General features: G+C 45.1%; 1 protein-coding gene across 2 annotated transcripts in view; it reads right to left on the bottom strand.

Annotated features, from left to right (window-relative positions):
* The window catches only part of LOC115090605 (sodium- and chloride-dependent betaine transporter-like), a 230648-nt gene that overhangs the window by 181912 nt on the left and 36463 nt on the right, over nt 1-12273 (bottom strand). The window contains exon 1 of one of the 2 annotated variants that reach the window (XM_029599947.1): nt 4470-4636. The exons of the other annotated variant lie outside the window; for it this stretch is intronic. The gene's annotated coding sequence lies outside the window, so the exon portion shown is untranslated. Of the gene's footprint in view, nt 1-4469; nt 4637-12273 lie in introns of those variants that run through there. 2 annotated transcript variants of the gene reach the window in all.

Raw genomic sequence — 12273 nt, 5'->3', positions numbered from 1 at the left:
CAAGAAACACACACAAAAAAGCATGATTTCAGCAAACCAAACAAAACATGGTTTTGTAGGTATGTACACAGAAAAAGGTTTTATTTTATTTATTTATTTTTTTATTTTCAGGGGGGGGGGTTTTATTCATGTTTTGTTTCATGTTAATTTTGTTTCATTCAAATGAAATACACATGAAACAGAAAGAAAACAAAATAGAAAAAAAAGAAAGAAAGAAAGGAAAAAAAACAAAAAGGAAAATTTCCACCCAAACCCTGGCCAACACCGATTCAATAAAAATGAAATAACCCCTGGTCAGGACATTCTCCTCATAGACAGTAACTTACTACAACTTTAGTTTCTGCCTTGTTGGATCCTGCTTTCAAAACGGTACCGACTGGTCCTGAAGTCAGTGCCCTTCTCTTCTCCAGCCATATGCACCACAGCCGAATAAACAAATGGTGCCAACCTCAGGGCCGGTTGGTGGAATATTTCATCCAGGACTTGCTAGGGCAGAAGTGCCTGGGTATCACTCTACCCCATTTGACTTGCTACAACCCTATGATCCCACAGATGGGATGTTACTGTTTTGAGTAGATGGCTTGCAGAAGGCATGGAGAATTTAGAGAAAGACAGAAGGTGGAGGGGTGGGGGTGGGGGGGGGGGAGTGGGGAAAGCTGTGTGATGGCTGAAACAGGTTTTTTTTTTTGGTTTGTTTTTTTTGCTGACTTTCCAAAACAAGTCATAGGAAAAAAAAACCCACATTTTTGCAGTGGGTGTTTTTGTTTTGTTTTCAAACAAAACAAGAGGTTTTCATCACAGTTTCATTTTGATCACATTTCCTTTATTACATAGCACCCAGCCATAGCCACTATCCCAGGGGCTCTGGACTAGGGATGTGCAGCAGGGACGGATTCGTCCCATTCAGTATTCATATTCGTGAGGAGCCAAATCTGTTGCATCCATTCTCGGGGGACCCCAATCCGTTCATTAGTTACGTATGTATTTGTTTCAAAAAAAAAAAAAAAAATACCCACCCCAACCCTTTAAATTTAATTAACTACAACCCCCCACCCTCCTGACTCCCCCAAGACTTGCCAAAAGTCCCTGGTGGTCCAGCGGCAGTCCTGGAGTGATCTCCTGCACTCGGACCTTCGGCTGCCAGTATTCAAAATGGCGCTGATAGCCTTTGCCCTTACAATGTCACAGGAGCTACCGGTGCCATTGGTCGGCCCCTGTCACATGGTAGGAGCACAAGATGGCACTGGCCGTCTATTGCTCCTACCATGTGACAGGGGCCAACCAATGGCACCAGTAGCCCCTGTGACATAGTGAGGGCAAAGGCTAACGGCGCCATTTTGAATACTGGCGGCCGACAGCCTGAGTGCAGGAGATCGCTCCAGGACCCCTGCTGGACCACCAGGGACTTTTGGTAAGTCTTGGGGGGATCAGGAGGGTGGGGGGGGGGTTATTTGTTAGAAACGTTGTATTCGTGAGGGTTTGCCATACATTTTGTGATCCCACGAATACAACGAATAGGGACATGTATGTTGCGGATTGCCAATACGTCGAAAACGAATGCACACCCCTACTCTGGACCATCTTGGCTTATCAAGCAGTCAGCATACCTCCAGCTTCTAAGCCTGGTTCGAAACTTCAAGAGGTCAATATTCAAAGCCATTTAAATAGATAACTCACACGTTATCCATCTAAATGACAAGATTTTGAATATTGAGTGACTTATCCTTCAAGAGCATAAGTCTATCCCCATATGCTTTGGAAGGAAGACTACTGATCATTTAAATTGTCCAATTAACCTAGCCAATTTTCAGAATGGGTCTAAAGTTATCCAGCCTTGCGTGGCTGGATAACTAGCTAAGTAATGGTATATCTTCAAAGATATCCGGTTAAGTAGCACTGTCAGAAATTTAAAAAGTAAATAAATAAAAGGACCTGTGGCCCGAATTTCTCCCTTCTCCAACTTAATTAATAAAGGGCCCTGTTGGGCTAAGTGCCCCCCAGTTCCCAAACATCTCCTACATAACTGAAAATGCTACAGTCTGAAGGTAGGGCCCCCAGCACCCCTTCCCCATTTTCATTACTATCGTGCCCCCCAGATCTTCTCCGCCCTGCAATCCCAAAGGGCCAGGGCACTCCCCTGGAACCCCTTATTCCACCCCCCCCAATCCCCAGAAAAATTCCCTGCTGCTGGCATCTCCTGTACTGCTTCTGATAGGCAGCACTGGAATCATAAACTATGCTCAGCTTTCACTTCCTGCGCTAGGAGTGTAAGCTGCCAGGAGTGAGGGTCTTAACGCCCCTGTCCCCGGTGGCTCCAGTGCTGCTTCTGACAGCAGCACTGGAATCGGTGCTTTCATGACCCCTCCTTCTAGAACCTTCTTTCCTTTGAAAGAGGCTCACCTTCTCAGCATGGAAACCTTGGAGATATTGAAATGTCTCTATCATATCTCCTCTATCCCGCCTTTTCTCCAGAATGTGCTTATTTAGATGTCTAAGCCTATCCCCATATGTTTTAGAATGAAGACCACCGATCATTTCAATAGCCACCCTCTGGACTGACTCAAACATATATGGATCTAATAGACATAAAGATCTAAACGTATACGTGGAAAAAAGGTGGTATAGATATTCAAGAAAAAGAATAAACAGAAATGCCTGTTTATGCAAGGAATCCGCAGAAGTCTATTTGTGCTTAAATCATGGAGACTCACCATTGATTACTGCTCCCTAAATCACGTTTCAAAATCTGTGTTGCCAGTGGTAGCTTGATATCCTGAAATGATTTCCAAACTGAACCCTAAATGTAACTTTGTTCTCAATCCTGGACTTATCTAAAGTCTTTTGGAGTCTGTACCTGACTGCTGAATGCCAGTAAAAGAAGATAGCATTTCAGTGGCAAAATAAACAGGACGCATGGACTGTACTTCCTCCACAGGGTTACCGCGATTCTCCCATCTATTATTCACAAATACAAGCATGAAACCCTTTCATGTGTATCATGCAGAGAAAACATATTACAGTTCGTAGATGGCATTTTGATTCAATCTGAATCTGCTCACCAGGCTCATTTGAGGAGGATTTTGGGAGCACTCATAGAAGCTGGTCTTAAAGTTTATTTATTGAATTTATTTACATTCAGACACTTCAAAGCTCTATAAATCACAAGTTTCCTTTCTGGGAGTTACCACTGACCAGAACGTTAAGTCGGTAGATTCACAGAGAGTAGAGCAAATACAGAAATTGCCTTTCCCCCCACAGATCAGAAATAGCTTCAGTCATTTCTGAGACTCATTGGATTCTGCCTTGAATTCATGCCCAACTATGCTGAAGTGGAAACTCAGCAAAGATTACATCTGGGAGAACAGCACACAGATGTTGTGACTAAACTGAAATGCATTTTGACTTCTGTCCCTGCAATAGCACATCCAGATCATACACGAGATTATTTCCTATATCCTGTAGTTGTAGAAACCAGCATAGGTGCAGCACTCACACAGCATTTATTTATTTTATTTTATTTATTTAAAATTTTTATATACCGGCATTCATGATACAATCACATCATGCCGGTTTACATAGAACAGGGGTGTACAAAGAACAAATGAGTAACCTATTAGTGAGGAGGAAGCAGTTACAAATAACAAGGTACTAGAACTGGGAGTAGAGAAGAAAGGGAGAGGATAACATTAGATAAAGATATTTACATTAAATTAACATTTTTACAATTCCCTGTACTTTAGGAGGGGCATATAGTCCAACTGCATTCTTTTCCAGAGTTCTCACCATTCCTGAACAAAAAGTTGGAATCTGTTTAAAGCACATACTGACATCTTATGCCGCTAGACAAAAAATGTACTTACATAATTGATGCTCTGACTACACATACCTGCAGCCACCAAACCCTGCTTAAATTCACTGTGGAAGGAAAGCATGTAGCAAGATTAGGACTGAGAGAACAGTCCAGTGGACTCTAATGCTACAGGTCCAGAATGTAAAGTTTGAATTGCTGAAAGAACCCAAACAACAGATTGCGGGAATCTTGCATGCAGGACAGCCTAATACCTAGGAACATCTGATTTCCTGTCACCCTGAGGTCCTCGCAGGGTAGTGGGGGAGGGGAGGGGGGCCTGGTAGCATCATGTGCACAAACTTTCTATCTCACACACTCATATGTTCACTCACACTCTCACCCATACATATATGGTCATTCTCACACACACTTCTCTTCCTCACTCATACACATGCACACTCACTCTTCTCCCTTTTCCACATACACAACATACACACATGCACTCTTTCATTCATTTCTTTCCCTCTTTCATACACATTCATGCACTCTCACACACAAATGCACACTCACTCTTCTCCCTTTTCCATACACTCTCATTCACTTCTCCCCCTCTTTCACACACACACACACACACACACATGCACTCTCATACTCATACATGCCTACTCTCTCTTCTCACCTTGATCCCAATTTAGCCACAGGAGCCGCCTCTTTCCTCCGGCTCACAAGACAAATATGCTACTTCCTCCTCTTCTGCAGCGTCAGGCCCGGGCTGCCCTTGTTTTATTCCTGTGCGTGGCCCAATGTTGCTGCTCTTCTTGCGTCTGCAGGTTCTTGTTCCTTGCCAGGTGGTGGGAGGCAGGCGCTATGCTCCTGCTCATCTCGCTCCTCCTGCACCGCCTCGCACTTCTCTTCATCCTCCTGCAGCATGGGTGCCACTGCTGACACTCCTCCTCCTGCAGGCCTGTGCTGCTCCAGCCGGTTTTTCTTCCAGCCTAATGCAGAAGGGGAGCAAGAGTTTTCGGGTGTTGGCCTGGAGACCCGGCAATTTATTCAGAATTGCGGAGTTTCCAGGCCAAATCCAGAGAGTTCCCACTTATGGACAGCAATATGATTGTAAGTCCTCATTTAATACTCCTAATTGTATGCATTTCCGAGAATTGGTACAGAACAGACTCTCTCCTTGTCTTCCCTTAGTGTATATTGCTGGAAGTAGTCAGTGTGAGGGAGGAAAACACCTGGCAGGCTTCGCTACTGTGCAACTTCAGCTAAATAGAGAAGTCATTATTCAGTCTGAGTATTCCTCTGGATCTGCCTCAGCACAATACTATAAACTGGCAGCCTTTGTAGCCTGCCTGCAGCAGTTCCAGGGGTCACACCCTGAAATACAGATCATTTTAGATTATAATTATGTTTCTGGAAGTGCCATTGTTTTGCTGCGTTGGTAGGTTTGCTAATAAATTTGTTTCAATGTAACGCCACAGCTGCGATAGTTCAGTTTTAATGGAAACCGATCTGATTTGATATCTTCTTTCAAGAATGTCGGTATATAAGAATTCTAAATAAATAAATAAATAAATACATTTAAAACCACATATGGTTCCATGGTGAAAAAAAATCATCACTTTGGACTACAGCACAAGAACTAGGTGCCTGACTCACTAAGGGTTTTTCCCATAGACACAAAAGAGGAGAAAAGCATGAATGAATCTGGCCCTAAAATAGAATTTTCAGAGAATTCAGATAATGAATGAAAGCGCACACAAAAAGGGACTTTTTGGTGAAAGGAAACACAGCAGATTCACTGGCAAAAGATGCATGCCATGTAGGCACTGTGTGGCCATAGTGTGAGCAGACCCACATGCTTGCCATAGCAATATGCTCCACAGATTATGATCATGCGGTGCCACCTGATTATATTACAACATTGCAAAAAAAATTTAAGGAATCTCAGATTAATACATACCAGTATACACCATTTCTCACACTCGCTATACAGAAATGCACATTGAGGATAACTTTCAAACAAATGTGCACAGCAGAATAAATGCACTCATATGACTGTGAGAAAATGTGTGTGGTATATATATGCATCTCTTTACCCCACAACATATTTATTTTATTTAGGTTTTTATATTCAGCCTTTTGGCACTTCAGGTACAGTAGGTATTTCCCTATCCCCACAGGGTTTACAATCAAATTTTGTACCTGAGGCCATACAGGGTAAAGTGACTTGCCCAAGGTTACAAGGAGTGATAGTGGGATGCGAAAGCTGGTTTCCAGGGGTTGTAGCCCACTGCTCTAACCAGTAGCCTACTCTTCCACATGTGAGTATGTATGCTTTCACGCAAATACAATGCATAGAAACCACGTATAATCAATACATTGAATGCACACACTTTTCCTATCTATTTTTAAAATATATGCGCATATATTTTATGTGCAAAAGTAAAGTAGGACTTACTTGCGTAAGCCTCCTAATTTTAAAACATGCTCATGCAAATTAAATTAACCGATTTACCAATTAGTCCACCAGTTTACTTAGTGCTTCTCCAGGCCATCAAGACCTTCCTGGTTCTTCAGCATGAACTCTCCCCAGGTCATCCAGACTTCCCACCCAGTCAGTTCTACCCAATCAACACGTTTAATGTCACTTACATCAGATAATTTAGCAAGTGTAAAAATACGAGAGTAAGCTGGCAAATGTACACACATCTTTTAAAATAGCAGCTTACACATGTTGGTTCCGCCCTGGAACACCCCTAGACCATGTATTTATGCCTTTTATAAAATACAAAATATGCAATTAGAGGCTACTTATATGTGACTATATCTTAATTTTTAGATGCGTAAAGTTTTGAAAATTCAACCTTTTGTGTGTGAAAAAGGGGAAGGCTTTGTTGTTACTATCCCGGCCGGGAACAGAGGGGCTCCCCCCATTGCCGCGATGCCTCCTGGAGCGACGACATGGCAGGCCACCGCACAGGCCAAGCTGTGCTGTGCGGGAAATGCCACTCCACTGAGCAAGAATCCCTAGGTGCACACGTCTCCTGTGCCTCCCTATTTAAGGACAGCCTGAACCAGGCTCGACTGCCTCAGCAACGGGATGACTCCTGCAAGTAATGAGTTGCTTTGTGTTCATTCTCTTGTGGTTCCTGCTCCTGCAGTCCTGATTCCTTGTTCAGGTCTTGTTCCTGTGCTCCTTCTTTTGTGGTTCTTGCCTTCGCCTCTTCAGTTCCTTCCTTCTGGATTGACTCTTCAGATTGGATCTCGGCTTGCCTTGACTCCATCTTCTTCTTGGATTGTCTCCTGGCTGACCACGAACCTCATCTTGACCTCACTTGTTCTGCCACCTGCCCCGACCATGATTTGTCTTCATCTCTGTTGTCTGCTGTCCTGCCCTGACCTTGGCCCATATGGACTTGTCCTTCTTGCTTGCTCCTTTCTTCACGGATACCTCGCCATCCAGAGGCCTGCACTTAAGTCCAGTCAGCCCCGGCACCCAAGGACTCAACCTGTGGGGAATGCGGGCTGGTAGTGGTGAGGTCCCTGCTAGGCCTCTGCATCAGCCACGTTCCGTCTGCCAGCAGTGAGGACGTGCAGGTGGCACCACCTCACTTTGGATCAAGGGTCCACCGATGCAACAGTTTGCTGAGGCCTTGGACCCAGCAGATCTCTTGGGCCTCCAAGCTATATCCAGACTGGCACAGAAAATTCAGCAACAGCAATAATTTTTGGAAGAACTGGCGGGTTCCGTGGAATGCCTCAATGCCCACCTCAATGCCACCACTGCAATGACCACTCCTGTAGTCCCTGCTGGCTCGGCACCCAAGGACTGAACCTGCAGTGAACATGCACTGGTAGTGGTGAAGTCCTTTTAGGCCTCTGCATCAGCCAAGTTCTGCCCGCTGGCAGTGAGGACCTGCACAGCTCCTCCCTACAGGTGCGCCAACCTCGCTTCAGTTCAAGGGTCCACCGATGCAATAGTTTGATGAGGCCATGGACCCAGTGGATTTCTTGGGCCTCCTAGCTATACCTAGACTGGCACAGAAAATTCAGCAACAGCAATAAATTTTTGAAGAACTGGTGGGCTCCATGGAATACCTCAATAACCACCTCGATGCCACTGCTGCCATGACCACTCCTGTAGTCCCTACTGGCTCAGCAGCTCTGGCAGCTACGCCTATGGTGAACCTCCTGGTATCCTCCCCCCCACAATGTGGGAAACACACTAAGCACTGCCGCGGATTCCTAAGCCAGTGCTTCATGCACTTCTCACTTCAGCGAGCACAGTTCTCCAGCGACACCATTAAGATCACCTTTATCCTCAATCTGCTGGATGGAAAGGCTTTGGCTTGGGCTTCCCCTTGTGGAAACATGGGGACACGCTGCTCAATGATCTACCACAGTTCATCAAGGCATTCAAGCCGTTTAGCCACCATCGAGTCTGACCTTCTACACCTCTGACAGGGTACTCGATCTCTGATTGACTATGCCATCGAGTTCCGTACCATGGCAAACTAACTAAATTGGTGGGAGGAAAGCCTTTGCAGAATTTTCTTGGAAGGACTCTCCTCATGGGTTAAGGATGAACTGGCCACAGGGGAACTGCCTGAGTCGCTTGATGACCTCATCGACCTTGCCGGGAGGATTGACTGCCACCTCCAGCAGCGGACCCGGGAGTTACTAACCCCTCAAAGGCAGGTGACATTGGCCCCGTCCTTTTCACGTCTTCTTACCTCGACTCCCATGGTGACCTCTTCTCCACCCCAGCCCAAAGAGCTCATGCACTGGTCAGAGTTGGTTCTCTTCGGAGGAGAGACTCCACTGCCACAGCGTAGGACTATGTTTCTATTGTCCCGAGAAGGGCCATCTCCTGGTGCATTGTCCCCTGAGGCAGGGAAACTAACAAGCCTAGGAGCCAGTGGGGAGATGGTCCAAGGCTACACCACCCCTGCTCCCCAACTTATTTTTCCAGTAGCAATTATCACAGATAATTCCGAGTTCGCCACCCTCATGCTGGTGGATTCTGGCACAGGAGGGAGCTTCATTATGAAGGCTCTTGCGGCCATCTGTAACATAGTAATGATGGTAGAAAAAGACCAAAATGGTCCATCTAGTCTGCCCTGCAAGCTTCCCAAGGTTGTAACTGCCGCTCCGTGCAGGTTACCCCCATGTTTCTCTTAAGGGTAGTAACTGCCTCTCTGTGCAGGTCACCCCCATGTTTCTCTTAAAGGTAGTAAATGCCGCTCCGTACAGGTTACCTCATGTATCTTTTAAGGGTAGTAACTGCCGCTCCATGCAGGTCACCTCCAATTTTCTCTTAAGGGTATTAACTGCCGCTCCATGCCGGTTAAATTTTTTTATTTATTCCCATCCTTGAGCCTTTAGGGATCCACAGTGTTTATCCCAAGCCCCTTTGAAATCCTTCACAGTTTTAGTCTTCACCACTTCCTTCAGAAGGGCATTCCAGGCATCCACCACCCTCTCAGTGAAGAAATATTTCCTGACACTGGTTCTATGTCTTCCTCCCTGGAGTTTCAAATCGTGACCCCTAGTTCTACTAAATTGTTTCCAATGGAAAAGGTTTGTTGACGACCATGGATCATTAAAACCTTTAAAGTATCTGAAGGTCTGTATCATATCACCCCTGCTCCTCCTCTCCTCCAGGGTATACATATTCAGATTCCTCAACCTCTCCTCATAAGTCATTCGATGGAAACCACCCACCATTTTGGTTGCCCTTCTCTGAACCGCCTCCATCCTGTCTCTGTCTCCTTTGAGATATGGTCTCCAAAACTGAACACAGTACTACAGGTGAGGCCTCATCAAGGACCTGTACAAGGGGATTATCACTTCCCTTTTCTTACTAGATATTCCTCTCTCTATACAGCCCAGAATTCTTCTGGCTTTGGCTATTGCTGTGTCACACTGCTTCGTTGACTTCAGGTCATTAGACATTATCACCCCAAGGTCTCTCTCCTGCTCCGTGCATATCAGCCCTTCACCCCCCAATGCATATAGTTCTTTTGGATTACCAAGCCCCAGATGCATGACACTGCATTTCTTGGCATTGAATCCCAGCTGCCATATGTTCGACCATTCTTCCAGCTTCCTTAAATCCCGTCTCATTCTCTGTACTCCTTCCCACATGTCCACTCTGTTGTAGATCTTAGTATCATCCGCAAATAGACAAACTTTACCTTCTAACCCTTCCGCAATGTCGCTCACGAAGATGTTGAACAGAACCAGTCCCAACACCGATTCTTGTAGCACTCCACTTAACACCATTTTCTCTTCGGAGTAGGTTCCATTTACCATCACCCGTTGTCTTCTATCCATCAACCAGTTTGTAATCCATGCCAACACTTTGGAGCTGACGCCCAAGCTTCTCATTTTGTTGATGAGTCTTCTGTGTGGGACCGTATCAAAAGCTTTACTAAAATCCAAGTAAATTACATCGAGTGCTCTTCCCTGATCCAGTTCTCTAGTCACCCCATCAAAGAAATCAATTAGATTCGTCTGACAGGACCTTCCCCTGGTGAATCCATGCTGCTTCTGATAGAGCAACCCACCGGATTGTAGATATTTTACTATCCTTTCTTTCAGCAGAGTCTCCATTAATTTTCCCACCACCGAGGTGATGCTAACCGGCCTGTAGTTTCCAGGCTCTTCTCTGCTGCCACTCTTGTGAAGCGGGACCACCACCGTTCTCCAGTCACTAGGCACTACACCCTTTTCCAAAGATCTATTGAACAGGTCACACAGTGGACCTGCCAGCACATCTCTGAGTTCCCTCAGTATTCTGAGGTAAACCTTATCAGGCCCCATGGCCTTGTTCACTTTAAGTTTTCTTAGCTCTTCCCATACATTCTCTTCTGTAAATGGAGTTTTGTCTACTCCACCCCCTTCTACAGTCTTGATAACAAGTGACAGTCCTTCTCCAGGGTCTTCTTTTGCGAACACTGAACAGAAGTATTTGTTTAATATTTCTGCTAATTAATCATCTCTCTCCACCCACTGATCCTTATCCCCTTTCAATTTCACTCTACCACTATGTACCTTTCTCTTTTCTCTGATATATTTGAAAAATGTTTTGTCACCTTGCTTTATCTCCTTGGCAATCTTTTCCTCTGCCTGACTTTTTGTTTCTTGATTACTTTTTTCATCTTCCTCAGTTTCACCAGTTAATCCTCCCTGTGTTTCACTTTTTGGGATTCTTTATATTTCTTAAAAGCTGCTTTTTTTGCTTTTATTACATCAGCCACCTCCTTTGTGAACCAGATTGGATTCTTAATTCTCTTACTTTTGTTTACTTTTCTAACATACAAATTTGTTGCTTTAGTAATTGCTCCTTTTAGTTTGGCCTACTGTTGTTTGATTTCTCCTTTTTTCTCCCAGTCTTCAAGTTCTGCCTCCAGATATTTCCCCATTTCGATAAAGTCTGTTTTTTTGAAGTTCAAAACTCAGGTCTTTGTGACACTTCTCCGGATCCTATTTGCAATATCAAACTATACTGTTTGATGATCACTGGTGCTGAGGTGGGCACCCACCCAGACATTAGAGACATTATCCCCGTTAGTGAGCACTAGGTCAAGTAAAACTCCCTCCCTCGTGGGTTCCATTACCAACAGTTCCTTGGGAGATGTCCCTGATTATCTCCTCTATCTACAGAGAACCACTTCCCAGTCAAATCACCATGATGATGGCTCCGGTGCATCTCCGCACCGGACTTCTCCATATGGAACAGATAACCTTCCACATCATCGGCATGGCAGTGCACCCCATAGTATTGGGACTGCCCTGGCTGCAAGTCCACTCCCCTCAATTTGATTGGGGAACCCATCAGCTCACCCATTGGGGTCCTCACTGTCATGATTCATGCCTTCTCCAAGTCAGGCCTCCACCATCTGTATCTCTGGCCATGACTTCCTTGGGTCCACCACCGCAGTATGAGGACTTCGTGAATGCGTTCTCTAAAAACAGAGCAGAAACACTACCGGAGCATCGCTGTTTCAACTGCACCATTCCGCCATAAGGTAGGGTTTATCCCTTATCCCTCCCTGAGACCAAGGCCATGTCTCAAAATATCCAGGAGAACCATGATCGAGGATTTATCAACCCTCCATGTCACCAGCAGAGGCAGGATTCTTCTTTGTGTCTAAAAAATACGAGACATTACATCCTTGTATAGACTACTGGGGCTTGAACGTGATAACCAAGAAAGATCTCTACCCCCTACCTCTTATCTTGGAATTTCTTGATCATCTTCAAGGAGCCTGGATATTTACAAAGCTGAACCTCCACAGGGCTTACAACCTCATTCAAATCAAATGAGGCAATGAATGGAGGACAGCGTTCAACACACAGGATGGTCATTATGAATACCTGGTTATGCCCTTCGGCCTGTGCAACAACCATGCAGTCTTCCAAAACATGATGAATGAGGTCTTTAGAGATCTCCTGTACATGTGTGTAATAAT

Source organism: Rhinatrema bivittatum, chromosome 4 (genome assembly GCF_901001135.1).
Source record: "Rhinatrema bivittatum chromosome 4, aRhiBiv1.1, whole genome shotgun sequence".
Classification (NCBI taxonomy): domain Eukaryota; kingdom Metazoa; phylum Chordata; class Amphibia; order Gymnophiona; family Rhinatrematidae; genus Rhinatrema; species Rhinatrema bivittatum.
The sequence above is the reverse complement of the archived record's forward strand: the minus strand, read 5'-3'. Positions and strand labels throughout refer to the sequence as shown.